Below are 12,553 nucleotides of genomic sequence, written 5' to 3'. Positions count from 1 at the left end.
TAACCTTTGACTCGGGACTTCGAAGAGAGCCGGTGGCTCGCGACATGGAAGAGACGTTTAGCTTAGTTTCCACCATAAACCGTTTGTTGTGAGCTGTAAGAAAGCCTTATTTCGCATGACGCTCCTCCGCTTTGAGGTCCAGATGGCTTCGCTGGTGCGGTTGTGTTGGCGGCCCTCTGCCGCGCGTTATGAAACAAAAGATGCAACCGCACATGTGCGGTAGTGGTAGATATTGTGCTCGTGGATAGAATTCGCGTGCCTTCTTGGTACGTTGAAGTCCCGCGATTGCAGGTAATGCTTCTTTTCAACGCTGTGACGGTAACGAAAGGATTGCTTGGAATAGAGTACAATCAGCTCTCAAGCTCAAAGACACAGCGGAGATTTACGCTTGGAATTGGGTGCTGATGGCGGCACATGCTTGCGATTTGCTCACCTGTGACTGTTTTTCCATCGGACACGAGATGGAAACACACGTTCCTGCCTCAAATAACGGCGCATTATCCACTATGAACGCGCAATTTAACGGACTCTATGAAGTTCACAAGCATGCTATGACGTTATCTTTGCATTGCGTCTCTAGCTCCTGGTTAACGAGCTTTGGCGAGACAATATTTTTTTTGTTTTACTATCGCCGCATTGTGCACCTTCTTTAAATTCCAAATTATTTCGCTGCAACAATTTCTTTCTCCTTATTGGAAAGTTTTGGATATTGGGGCATAGTATTTTATATAGCATGTTTAGAGCAGTTAAATGTTTCAGCTGTGATAATTTTCTAACTGCACCGAAATGATAGTTTGATATCGTTTCTTTTCACTGAAGTCAATAGCTGAATTCAGGCTTTATTTTTAAGTGTACAATATTTATACATTACCCTCGCCTTAGGCGGTCCCATCGCTGTAGAGGGAAAGACTGAGCTCCATGGTGCAATGTAGGCACCAGTATTGACCGTTTTCTTGGTTCCTTTATTTCGCGTCTAACGGAAACTGAATTTGTTATTACACACTTTCACAACCAAGCTTTTTGCGAAATGAACAGCTCATTTTTCTTTGTATCATTGTCCTCCCTTGAATAGGTTCTTGAGGTTTCGAGCTATTGCAATGAAGGAATTCAGATTGGCGGCAGCAAACCCGAAAGCCTAAAGACGCCACATACGTCATTTGCGCAGTAGGAGGCACAGCTGACCAGCGATACCCTGGAGGGCCAGCCGGACCTAATCCAGCAGGTTCGCGGGGCGCCCAAGGCCAGTGGAGCCCTGAAATGAGGAAGCCACCCACCAAGCTCAAGAGAAGCCCTGCCATACGTTTGTCGGAGCTAAGGCGAGGAAGAACCAGCTCCGACAGCGTTGAGGTTCGAGCTGTTTATTTGCGCTGCTCGCGCTGCGGCGGCCTAGCCCAATTTCCTCTTTCTTGCCGCGTGCCATGGCCTGTGAGCCGAGCGCGGCGCGAGGGGCGTTACATGTTCCTAATTAAGTTTTTCTCTCTCTCAACATTCTGGATTCTTGCTCTTGTGTGAGTATACAGGTCACCATACAATCAAGGGGATAAGGCAAAACTTCGCTTTCAGATGTATAGGTAGGTATGTGGAGTCATGCCCAACACTCTTGTAGAAAATTTTTGAACACCGGTTTTTGGTTTATGTGGGTTTAACGTCACAAAGCGACTCGGGTTATGAGGGACGTCGTAGTGAAGGGCTCCGGAAATATCGGCCACCTGGGGATCTTTAACGTGCACTGACATCGCACAGTACACGGGCTAGAATTTCGCCTCCGTCGAAAGTCGACCGCCGCGGCCGGGATCGAACCCGCGCCTTTCGGGTCAACAGCCGTGCGCCATAACCACTAAGCCACCGCGGTGGCCAAATTTTGAATATTGGAAAACAGTAAGGTACTGGTATAGAAATATTAGGGCGGAAGCCTTACTTGCCTCATGAGTCCGCCGAAAGTGTGCGTTCGCAGGAAGTGTCCGCCTCACCTGTCAAACAAATGGCGTCATCAAAACTGAAGCAAATAATAAAAAAAAACAGAATAAAAGAAAAACACTACACGTGAAAGAAAAATAAATAAATAACAATAAATAAATAAAAATAATAAGGTATAAAATACAAACTAAAATTAAAAATAAATCAAAATTAGAAATTGAAAATAAAAACAACAGCAAAAACAACGCGTACTGCCACCATGAAAAAAAAACCCGCGGTCTAGAAAGTTTTATGCTTTCGCATTCCTGCACGTAAGCAGACTTAAGGGCCCCCAGAAATTTTTTGAAGGTAATGGTCCATTCTTGGTAATGGACCATGGTACTGGTTCTTTTACAGTGTTTCCATCGCTCGCACCGAGCAGTTAAGACTGGCATCGAAAACCAATAGGGAACGCTTCTGACGACAGCAAAAACGTTAATAGCTAAAATATTCAAGCCTGCCGACGGGATATTTGCGGATATATTGATTGTTATAGTGAAATCTTACAATATATAAAAAACATGCGTTCACAAACTTTCTCCCGTTAAAAAATGCTTTGGCCAGAATTTTTGGGTATGCAACGTCCCGTAGCTGCGCGTGGGCTTTGAGGAACGCCGTAATGGAGATTTGCGGATTAATTTCGACCACCTGGGGTGTTTTCACGTGCGTTAAAAACAGTCAGCACTCTGGGATTTTACATTGCGCCTCATTAAAAAATAGCCGTCGCGGTCTGGACCCGATAACACCACTTTGGGCTCAGCAGCCAAACGTCAGAGCCACTAGAGCCGCCGCGGCGGGTCACTTTCACGTGTGTATCGTGTTCAAATATGTAAAGTAGCAACAAGCAGCGAAGCTAACTGGTCATCCCTCGAAGCTGAAGAGAGCGAAGCAGAAAATCTCTTCTGACGATGCAAGCCTGCCGAACCCTTCTAGCAAGGCTAAGACCCTTTCCCACGTTATGTAATTTTTAATGGTGTAAAGGCCCCAAATTTCGAGACCGTAAAAATATTTCCGAAAGAGTTTCGTGTATGCAATGGAGGCTTATAGGCAAGCATAAAAGACGCTAGAAGCACAAAATGTTTTTTTTTTCTTTTAAGTACTCACTACCGACCTTTATGAACTTCCAGAACCAGTCGCGAGCGGCATCAGCATGACGCATGAAAGGGATATAGAGACATACCTCTTCCTGCGTAGGTCACCAACTGACGTGTGTACGGCTTGACAGGCGAAACATTCCGCTGTTGAGAGCGCGACCCTGAGGAGAAGGCTGATAGAGGAAAATTAAAAGGTCAGTCAGAAAGAGACTTTTCATCCTTTCAGCACGCTCTCTTCCTCGACAACAGCCCCGAAGGGAAAGGGGCTGTTTGAATTATACAGGACGGAAGTGAATGCAGCTTTTCATCCGGTGGTGATAGCTGGGGGAGATTGGACGATAAGAATAGAAGCAGCACAAAATGAATTAAAAGCATTTGTGCCCTATATTTCACCTCATTATATTTTAACAGCAAAGTGGTTGTTTGGGTGTGTTAGTTGATGTACCCAGTGCTGTACCCAGTTCCGACAAGAGTGCTGAACCCTGTGCGTAATCGAGCTGCGTGCCTTTCTACAAAGAATGCGCCATTATCACCAGAAGAACCTGCAAACTAATGCGTGAAATTATCGAGGCAGAGGTCATAGATGGTTTAGGAGAAAACTGCGTGTCCAAGCCGCGCATTGCTTTATCTCCCAAGGAATTACACTACTTGCGTCATCACTGATTGGTTTGCGGACTGCGCATGTGTGATGACCGGCCACGATTAGCCTTTATGTGCTGCTTCGCGGTTCACAATAAACTGTTGCAAGTTAGCGCTCGTGTGTCTCTCGTCTTCTTTCACCGTCCTCGTCTGGATTTGCGCTTCAAGTTCATGTCGAATCTTTACGTTGCAGCTAATCTTAATACATTTCATCTTTTTCTGTACTACGTCTTGGAAGTTTTCATTGCTAAAAGTATCCTTCTAAGGTGTTGCTGGCATTGTAGGCTGTTATTATACTCTAATTTATTGCATGCAGTTATTCGCATGCTGCGAGAAATATTACTTAGGCGCAGGTGCTAGATATACGGGGTGATGTTTTTTTAACCGTTTACAAATTTTTATTTCTATAGAATTCGGCAGGGACACTTAAGGCTGCTTACGTGCGGGAATAGGAAAGCATTGATGTCTAACACACACACACACACACACACACACACACACACACACACACACACACACACACACACACACACACACACACACACACACACACACACACACACACACACACACACACACACACACACACACACACACACACACGCATGCACGCACGCACGCACGCACGCGCACACACACACACACACACACACACACACACGCACGCACGCACGCACACACACGCACGCACGCACGCACGCACACACACGCACACACACGCACACACGCACACACGCACACACACACGCGCGCGCGCGCGCAGGCAGGCAGGCAGGCTGTAGACACACAACGGCTAACAGCTAAATGCGGAGAATGGCCTCCATTAGTGGTTGCGCTCTAAAAACTTTTCTAATGGGAATTCCACTGGTGGATCTGAACAATGCCTCCTGAATAACATGCCTGAAGCGTCAGGGTTTTTTCTGCCCGCCGTAGAGCGCGCGTCCGCCGTACGGCGGCGCTGTCAGCTGACACTCTAGCAGACGACACGCAGGCAGCACAGAATTTGCTTGTGACTGCCGTTGCAGCAACAAGTATGCCTTCTGGTGCGCTGTTTCTTATATTATTTGTGTGGTGTGTTTAGTGTTACCGTTTGACAAGTGACGCGTCGATGACTGCAGTTGCTGTTGCGTTCCGTTTTGCACGTCCAGTAAGCGAAACAAGAAGCCCGGCGTTTCGTTCCATGAAATTCCTGCGGACTTAGAACTCCGGGAAAGATGGCTCAAGGTAATTAGAAAGGAAAACTGGCAGCCAAACACAACATCAAATTATTCTGTAGTTTGTAGCTTGCATTTCTATCTAAGTGACTTTCGGGAAGGCACCAAGTTGACGATGTTGAAAAAGGGTGTCGTGCCAAGCATCTTCAATCAGTACCCGTCGTACCTAAGTCCGGCACCAGCGAAATCCCGCGACGACAGCAGTATAAAAAAGCGAAAACCCGAAGACTCGCCTGTGGGCACCGTCCATAGTCCTGAACCTGGACCATCTAGCGTGACCGCCGTAGAGGCCGTAGAGCTTTACCTGGAGGCTAGCGAAATCAAGTGATGCAGCTGGCACAGTAAGTCCTGTTCCCGTTCGTCAGACCGCGTCCGTCTTACTCTCGTCCGGCACCAAAACAGACAAACAAAAATCATCAGCGGCTTTCCTTGGCCGAATAAAGTGGCGCGATAACGAACGTGCTTGGAAGTCACGAAATGAAGGGCTCAAATGCACTGTTGATGCGTACAAAAAATAACTGGAACACCTCAAGGAAAAATGCCTCGTAAAAACGTTCCTTCAGATTGTGGCAGACTCCGAACACGACGAGAAAGCCAGGCTGTTACTAGATCAGGTTGTTAACTATACGGCAAAAAAAAAACATTGTGGAGTGAGACCACCGTCGGACACTGCATCATTCTGCGCAACATTTCTCCCAGGTGCTATGAGCATCTCAGAGCAGAACAACTCCTTGTCCTGCCTAGTAGAACCGCACTTAACAAATGCGTGGGGACCTGCTCAGGAGAAGTTGGGTTCAGCAGCTTGGTAAAGAGAAGGTTGAGCACTGAGCTAGATTGCTTAGTCACCTCACAATCAAGGGTGTGTAGCGTAGTCATAGACGAGATGCACATCAAACAGAAGCTGGAATATCACAGGAAGAGGGACGCTTTTCTGGGCGACATTGATACCAGCCCAGATCTTGACCATCTCCGGCCAGTGCAGGAAAGGGGTGAACTCGCCAATTCTTTGTTGTTTCCTGCTCTGCGGGTTGCATGCCAGGTTCAAAATTCCAGTGGGGCATTTCTTCACCAAGGGATGCACAGGCGAAGTGCTGGCAGAAGCTATCAGGCATGTGGTAAAAAACACGGAAGAAATCGGATATATAACTGTCAGACTCGTCACAGACAACCCCAAGGTCAACGTGACTGCAATGGAGTTCCTATCACAAGGGCAGCCACAAATACGAGTGCCACATCCTGCCGACCCGTCTAGGCACCTCATGTTGGCTTTCGACCAGTCACATAATCAAAAACGTACGTTCGCAGTTCCTGTCGAAGTAAATGAGAGCAAAGAAAGAAATCTCTTCACTCTATGCCAGAGAATTGTACAACATGCAAAAGTGGTCCACCATGAAGCCAGTGCGATTTCTATCTAGAAAACACGACTACCTATCCACCATAGCGAAAATGGCAGTAAAACCAACCAGCGATTGAGCTCTTTTCACCTCCTGTGAGCGCTGCCTTGAGCTTTATGAAAGAACAGGCTGGGCACACATGCGATACTAAGCTCTTTAACGTAGGCCCGACCGACGAGTTCATGTGCAAGATGAACAAGTGGTTTGTAACCATGGACGTCAGTAACCGTAGCCAACACATTCATCAGAACTACCTGAACACAAAAGAATTTTCGGACATTGATGATCGAAGGCTGCACTGGCTGGAGCACGAATTCGTTGAGTACCTGGAAGGCCTGGAAAATGCAAGCGCCCAAGAGAACCTTTCAACTAAAGAGACCTACCACGCACTCATGTTCACGACACTGTCAAATGTGCACTGCATCCGATTCTTGCTAAATGAGTGCAACTTCAAGTTCGTCTTGACGCGCAAATTTTCAAGTGACCCCATTGAGTCTCTCTTTGGCTCTCTGCGGCGTTCAGCAGGATGTAATGACATGTTAGATGTGAGATGTGTTTTGAGTGGGTTGGAGAAAATGCTGCGTACAGGTATTGTTGCAGCCTCAGAGAACAGCAACGTCAGAAGCTCCACTTCCTTTGTCTCATCCCGTGCCACTGACAATTTAACTGAAGCTGGGGCTGCCACTGCTGCTGAAAACGAAACTATAGAACTGGCTACAAAGGCACTCCAAGACATGTATATGTCGTCGGAGCCTTTCCTTCCGACTCAGGAAATGGCAGCTATCAGCCTTATTGCGGGCTACATAGCTCGTTTGGTTTCCGAGAAGGTCGAATGTGATAGCTGTGTGGCTTTGAGGCAAAAACCCAAAAGAAAGGCTGCTGTATACAGTTTGACTGCTCACCAAGACAGGGGTGTACTCTTTTACCCGACGTCAGCGCTCCTAGGAGTGTTACAGGGCCTCAAGAAGTTCGTCGATATCATGCTCAAAGACCGAACGCATCTTCAAAGGCCACTGGACACATGCTTGCTCTATAGTATGAATAAAATCACGGGTTTGCCTGTCCTGACTTGCGAGAAAAGGAAAGTGGCCACAGGGAAGCACTACTGCATATTATATGCAAGAAGTTCATCAAACCATTGCTAACGAACCATGCACTTGACATAACAGACAAAAACGCAGTTGCAAAGATGTACAACAAGAAACCTCTTTCCCAAAACTTCTTGAAGCTGCAGTAAGAAACGATTTCCGCCGCCTTCATCGTACTCACGCATGCCATTTTTCTTTGTAAGTGCGCACGTGTGTGTGCCTTCAAGCGCAGTTTTTTTAAATATTCACAAGTCGCTCGCCATGTCTGATACTCCCCTAGTTCCAGTTGTCATTTCATCAACGCACGCGTGCTCGTCATTTGGAGAAATCCGGTCAGTCAGGCCGGCTGTGTTACTCCCAAAGTCACTGTGCGCGTGTGCAGGAACCTAGTGATCTGTATTTCTTGCGAAATAATATACAAGAGGGGCATATGGGTTTATTTTAAATTTGAAAACGTACGTTTTTCAAGGAGGTACCGTTCGGCGAAATCTCGTCGGAAAGATGACCAGAAACAGCGCAGGCTGTGCCTTCCGAGATCTGCTTCACCCGATTGAAACATCTCTCGCAATGCTCCGCAGCAAGATTGTAACAGACGTGCGCTTCGAAAAGTTCTAAGAACATTAGATATGAGGGATGTGCCCCCTGCGGGCCAGCGACTCCCCAGGCAAGTTACCGCGACGTCTCCGGCTTCCATTCATTGAGCGCCATATGCAGTTCTCCTTAGCCATGGGTCACTTGGCTACACTTGAGAGCTCAGGTAATTCCGGACTTCCTCCTGTCTTTATTCTATCTCACGGATTATTTTCCCATTTTGCTTGTCGGAAGTAGTTATTGATTTTTTGCCATTGGCAGCAGTACAATACACAACCATACATCATGCAGTGTAAATACTTATTTTGCGGCATTTCGCGCCATTTCAAGCACTTGTTGCAATATGGATTTTTCGAACATGCTCCTTTTGTTTCAAACCGTCCAAAAGTTACTGGTTATGCAGCAGAGAAAAGGTCAAAACGGCATGATAGAATGGGGTGCACAGTTCGCTTTTAGATTTCGAAATCGAAACTGATGACCCTCTTTCAGGAGGTCAGCTTAGACTTTTTAAGCATTTGCTGCACTCTCAGACATCCAAAAACATGTTTTTTGTCGCTAAAAAACTAAATGTTCTTGCTCGAAGCCCGAAAAAGGAATGAAACAGCATGATCGGGAGCCACGCATCACAGTCTCCCATCCATTGAAACCGAAATCGAGGGTCATCTTTTAGCGCCGTCTCGCGGCCAGTCTGCGCACTGTCGTGGCGATATCGGCGCCCATTGAAATTGAGCTGACGCTTCAGGCATGTTCTTCAGGAGGAATTGATCCGAAGCGAGGCGCTCGAATCGCAAAAGAGCGCCCCAAACCGTCTCGGAGCACAGTGACCGTTGTCGACCAGCGGAACATGTAGAGGGCGCAGCGGAAGTCCTGGTTCCGGAAGTTGAGGTCTGTCAATTCCGCCGCCAAAATACGCGTAAGCAGACGACGAGATGCGGCGAGTATACATATGACGAATTCCACTGGTGGATCCGAAGCAAGGCGCTCGAATCGCAACAGAGCGCCCCAAACCGTCTCGGAGCACAGTGACCGTTGTCGACCAGCGGAACATGTAGAGGGCGCAGCGGAAGTCCTGGTTCCGGAAGTTGAGGTCTGTCAATTCCGCCGCCAAAATACGCGTAAGCAGACGACGAGATGCGGCGAGTATACATATGACGAATTCCATTGGTGGATCCGAAGCAAGGCGCTCGAATCGCAAAAGAGCGCCCCAAACCGTCTCGGAGCACAGTGACCGTTGTCGACCAGCAGAACATGTAGAGGGCGCAGCGGAAGTCCTGGTTCCGGAAGTTGAGGTCTGTCAATTCCGCCGCCAAAATACGCGTAAGTAGACGACGAGATGCGGCGAGTATACATATGACGAATTCCACTGGTGGATCCGAAGCAAGGCGCTCGAATCGCAACAGAGCGCCCCAAACCGTCTCGGAGCACAGTGACCGTTGTCGACCAGCGGAACCTGTAGAGGGCGCAGCGGAAGTCCTGGTTCCGGAAGTTGAGGTCTGTCAATTCCGCCGCCAAAATACGCGTAAGCAGACGACGAGATGCGGCGAGTATACATATGACGAATTCCACTGGTGGATCCGAAGCAAGGCGCTCGAATCGCAAAAGAGTGCCCCAAACCGCCTCGGAGCACAGCGACCGTTGTCGACCAGCGGAACATGTAGAGCGCTCAGCGGAAGTACTGGTTTCGGAAGTTGAGGTCTGGCAATTCTGGCTTCAAAATATACGTAAGCAGACGTCGAGAGGCAGGCACTTCTTTCGCGATGGAACCTATCAGTCGCTTTGTGCATGTTACGCCTGAGGTGCACCGCATTTTGGTGAACCCCGTAGGCAATGAGGAGCTGAGTTATGCTCTAGGTAAGTTAATAAATGAATATATATCGCATGTCTGCAGAGTGCTTACGGGGCAATTTCCAACCAGGAAATTGCACTTCGCGGGGGCTTCTGCGAAATGTTCTTCGAAAAATGCTTCGAAGAGGTACTTTTCGTTGTCGCTGGTGCTGTCCGAGTGCGCGGACGGACACAAATTCCGACGAGCTCTCGTCAGACAACGCGAGGGCTATTGCCATTCCATACGATGCCATTATTGAGAGTTGTACCCGCTGTGATGCAGGTGACGAAGACGACATAAGGGCGGTTCACATGCAAGCGAACAGAGCGAACAGCGGCGCGGCGCTGCGAAGTGGTTCGCGAGCTTTCGTTTCACATGCATCGCCGCTGCGCGTTTCCCCCTGCTGCGAAAACCAACGTTGCTGGCAAAAGATATGCGCTTGCAACCGGTATTGGTGGCCTGCAAACACAAAAAAGCGTAATATATAAGAAACATTTTGTCATTTCATTTCACAGTTTATTTAAATAAATATAATTCTTGCGTTTTAAGCATTAAACAGCACTTAATACAATCTCTTTTTTAAACAAAAGTTCGTACGTGTGGCGTACAAACTCGCGTGGCAACGCCGGGCCGTCATTGGTTGAGATGCGGTGCTGCGACGCGGCGAAAATTTCCAACTTGCCCGAACCTCGCCGCCTGGAGCTTCCACCGCCGCTTGAGAGAGGGTGTATTCGCCGCGGCGGCGGAATTCGCGAGCGGTTCTCTTGCATGTGAAACAGGCTGTACGCGCCCGAAACAGCGCTCAGTGTCCCCCGCTGACATTCCTGCACGCGCTAAAAATAACAAAAAATCACGTGTGTTTCGGAAGTGACGACATCGCTGACTACAAGTTCCGGCGAGATCCGCCGCTGGGCGGCGGATCAACCTAGTACGCTCTAGGGTGCCTCAATGTCAGCGCCGCCGTTCCCGGGTGGAGACAACTTAAGCGACTACGCCATATTGAATCACAACTGGCTTCTCCCATGTACCACGAAATGCTCGACTGGTAGCCCAGTGTAGCTCTCGCTGCAAAAGGCCGTTCAAGTTAAAACATGTCCGCCATTGCCAGGTACTGAAGATAGCTGGGCTAGACTGGCTGGGCTCGCGGCGCCTGCGCGTTCGTTCGCTGCTCTGTTCCACGCAAGACGATGGCAAGCGCCGACCGGCATGAGTTTTGCCGCTCCTATTTCGACGAGCTTGTGGGGCCTACGCGGACTCGGTACGAATCCAAGGTGGAAATGTGCGGCGGCGTGGACCCCTACACACTACGCGTTGGGACGGACTCCGCTCCCGATGCCGACTTGCTGCCAAGCACGACGCACGTTGATATCATCAATTACCTAGTGTTATCAACTAGCTACGTGTCTCATGAGCAGATGAAGGCATACAAGTCTCTTGAGGCCCATAATCACTTCACCAGTGGACGCTTAAAAAGTGTGACTGCCATCGAGTGCCATCGAAGCGTATCGCCGTTCTGAGCAAGGTGAGCTTCCTTAACGTCGAAGCATACATGTATGCGCGGAAGCGCGCGTTTGTGTTTCCGTGTATTTAAAATATCGATTTGTACTCTAATATTTGTGGCTAACGTGCCGCCCGCAGCACGCATTAAACTGTGCGGTCGCTTTGTTTCGAATGGCAGATACAAGTTCGTGTATGTAGGGTACGTGCGAGTGCAAAATGATTGCAATTGAAAGAAATGGAGCTATCGGCATGCGCTTACAGCCTCAGATTAAATGCTTGAATGCACTGTAGCCTTAAATTATCGACGAAATTCGCAGTTGGGTGTTTGACGTGCTCATGCTGCAGCTGGGCAACTAGTCATGCCGTAGAGTCACGCATGCCACTGACCTGAAATGTCCGAGAGAGTGTATGAATGCGCATGCTTCATCAGCTGGTAACATTACCAGGAAACTGGGTCGCGAGGCAGTGGTGTACAGTATTTTTTCCCTGAGGACACGAATCCCGTTAACTTCTTCAGGCGATAGAATGTTTCTGCATTTTGTTCCAATCGAAATGCGGCTGCCGGGGCCGGAATCGTACTAGCAATCTAGCAATCCTCAGATCAGTGACATCTTATGAAGGATGTAGGTTGCTGTCAGCACCTAATTACTGGTCATTTTTTCTCAGGTCATCCATTCACAAAGGCTAAGGGAGGCACCACTGAAGGTGTGGGTTCTGGTTGAGCCTGACGGAGCCATCGTGAAAGCGCACTGCACTTGCATGGCAGGTGCAGGCGAAGCCTGCTCTCACATTGGTGCTACATTGTTCACTGTTGAGACGGCAGTACGTCTCAGAGACTCACGAGTGTGCACGGACAAAAAGAACATGTGGCTTCCTGCGCACAGCTCTGGGGCTGGCAATGAGAGGATCAGAGACATTGACTTTTCGTCATCAAAGAAAAAAAGCAGCGTATGGATAGTATTCCCCTGAAACCAGGCGTTGAACACGTACCTGAAGGCCTACCACAAGCATTACCCCCTGTGCCACCCCCAACAGAAGAAGAGCTGAAGGCATTTCACAGTAAACTTGTGGATGCTGGTGCTACACTAGCATTCTTCATGCTGCACCCACAGTACAGCGCCATGTTTGAGCCACCGTGCAGAAGAGAACCTCTTCTCCTTCGTGATTTGTTATGCTGAGAAGCACAGCCGGAAGATTTGCCTACATTGATCTGCCGTTCTGAGAAAACTGTTGCCGAACTTTCGATCAGCAA

The 12,553-nt window shown here is 48.5% G+C and overlaps 1 pseudogene; it reads left to right on the top strand.

The window, feature by feature from the left end:
- Positions 1-10,988: 10,988 nt before the first annotated feature.
- On the top strand, positions 10,989-12,283 carry LOC144112945 (uncharacterized; annotated as a pseudogene).
- Positions 12,284-12,553: the final 270 nt, after the last annotated feature.

Source organism: Amblyomma americanum, chromosome 1 (assembly GCF_052857255.1).
Source record: "Amblyomma americanum isolate KBUSLIRL-KWMA chromosome 1, ASM5285725v1, whole genome shotgun sequence".
In the NCBI taxonomy this organism is placed as follows: Eukaryota; Metazoa; Arthropoda; class Arachnida; order Ixodida; family Ixodidae; genus Amblyomma; species Amblyomma americanum.
Note: the sequence above shows the minus strand (reverse complement) of the source record. Positions and strands in the feature narration are given on the sequence as shown.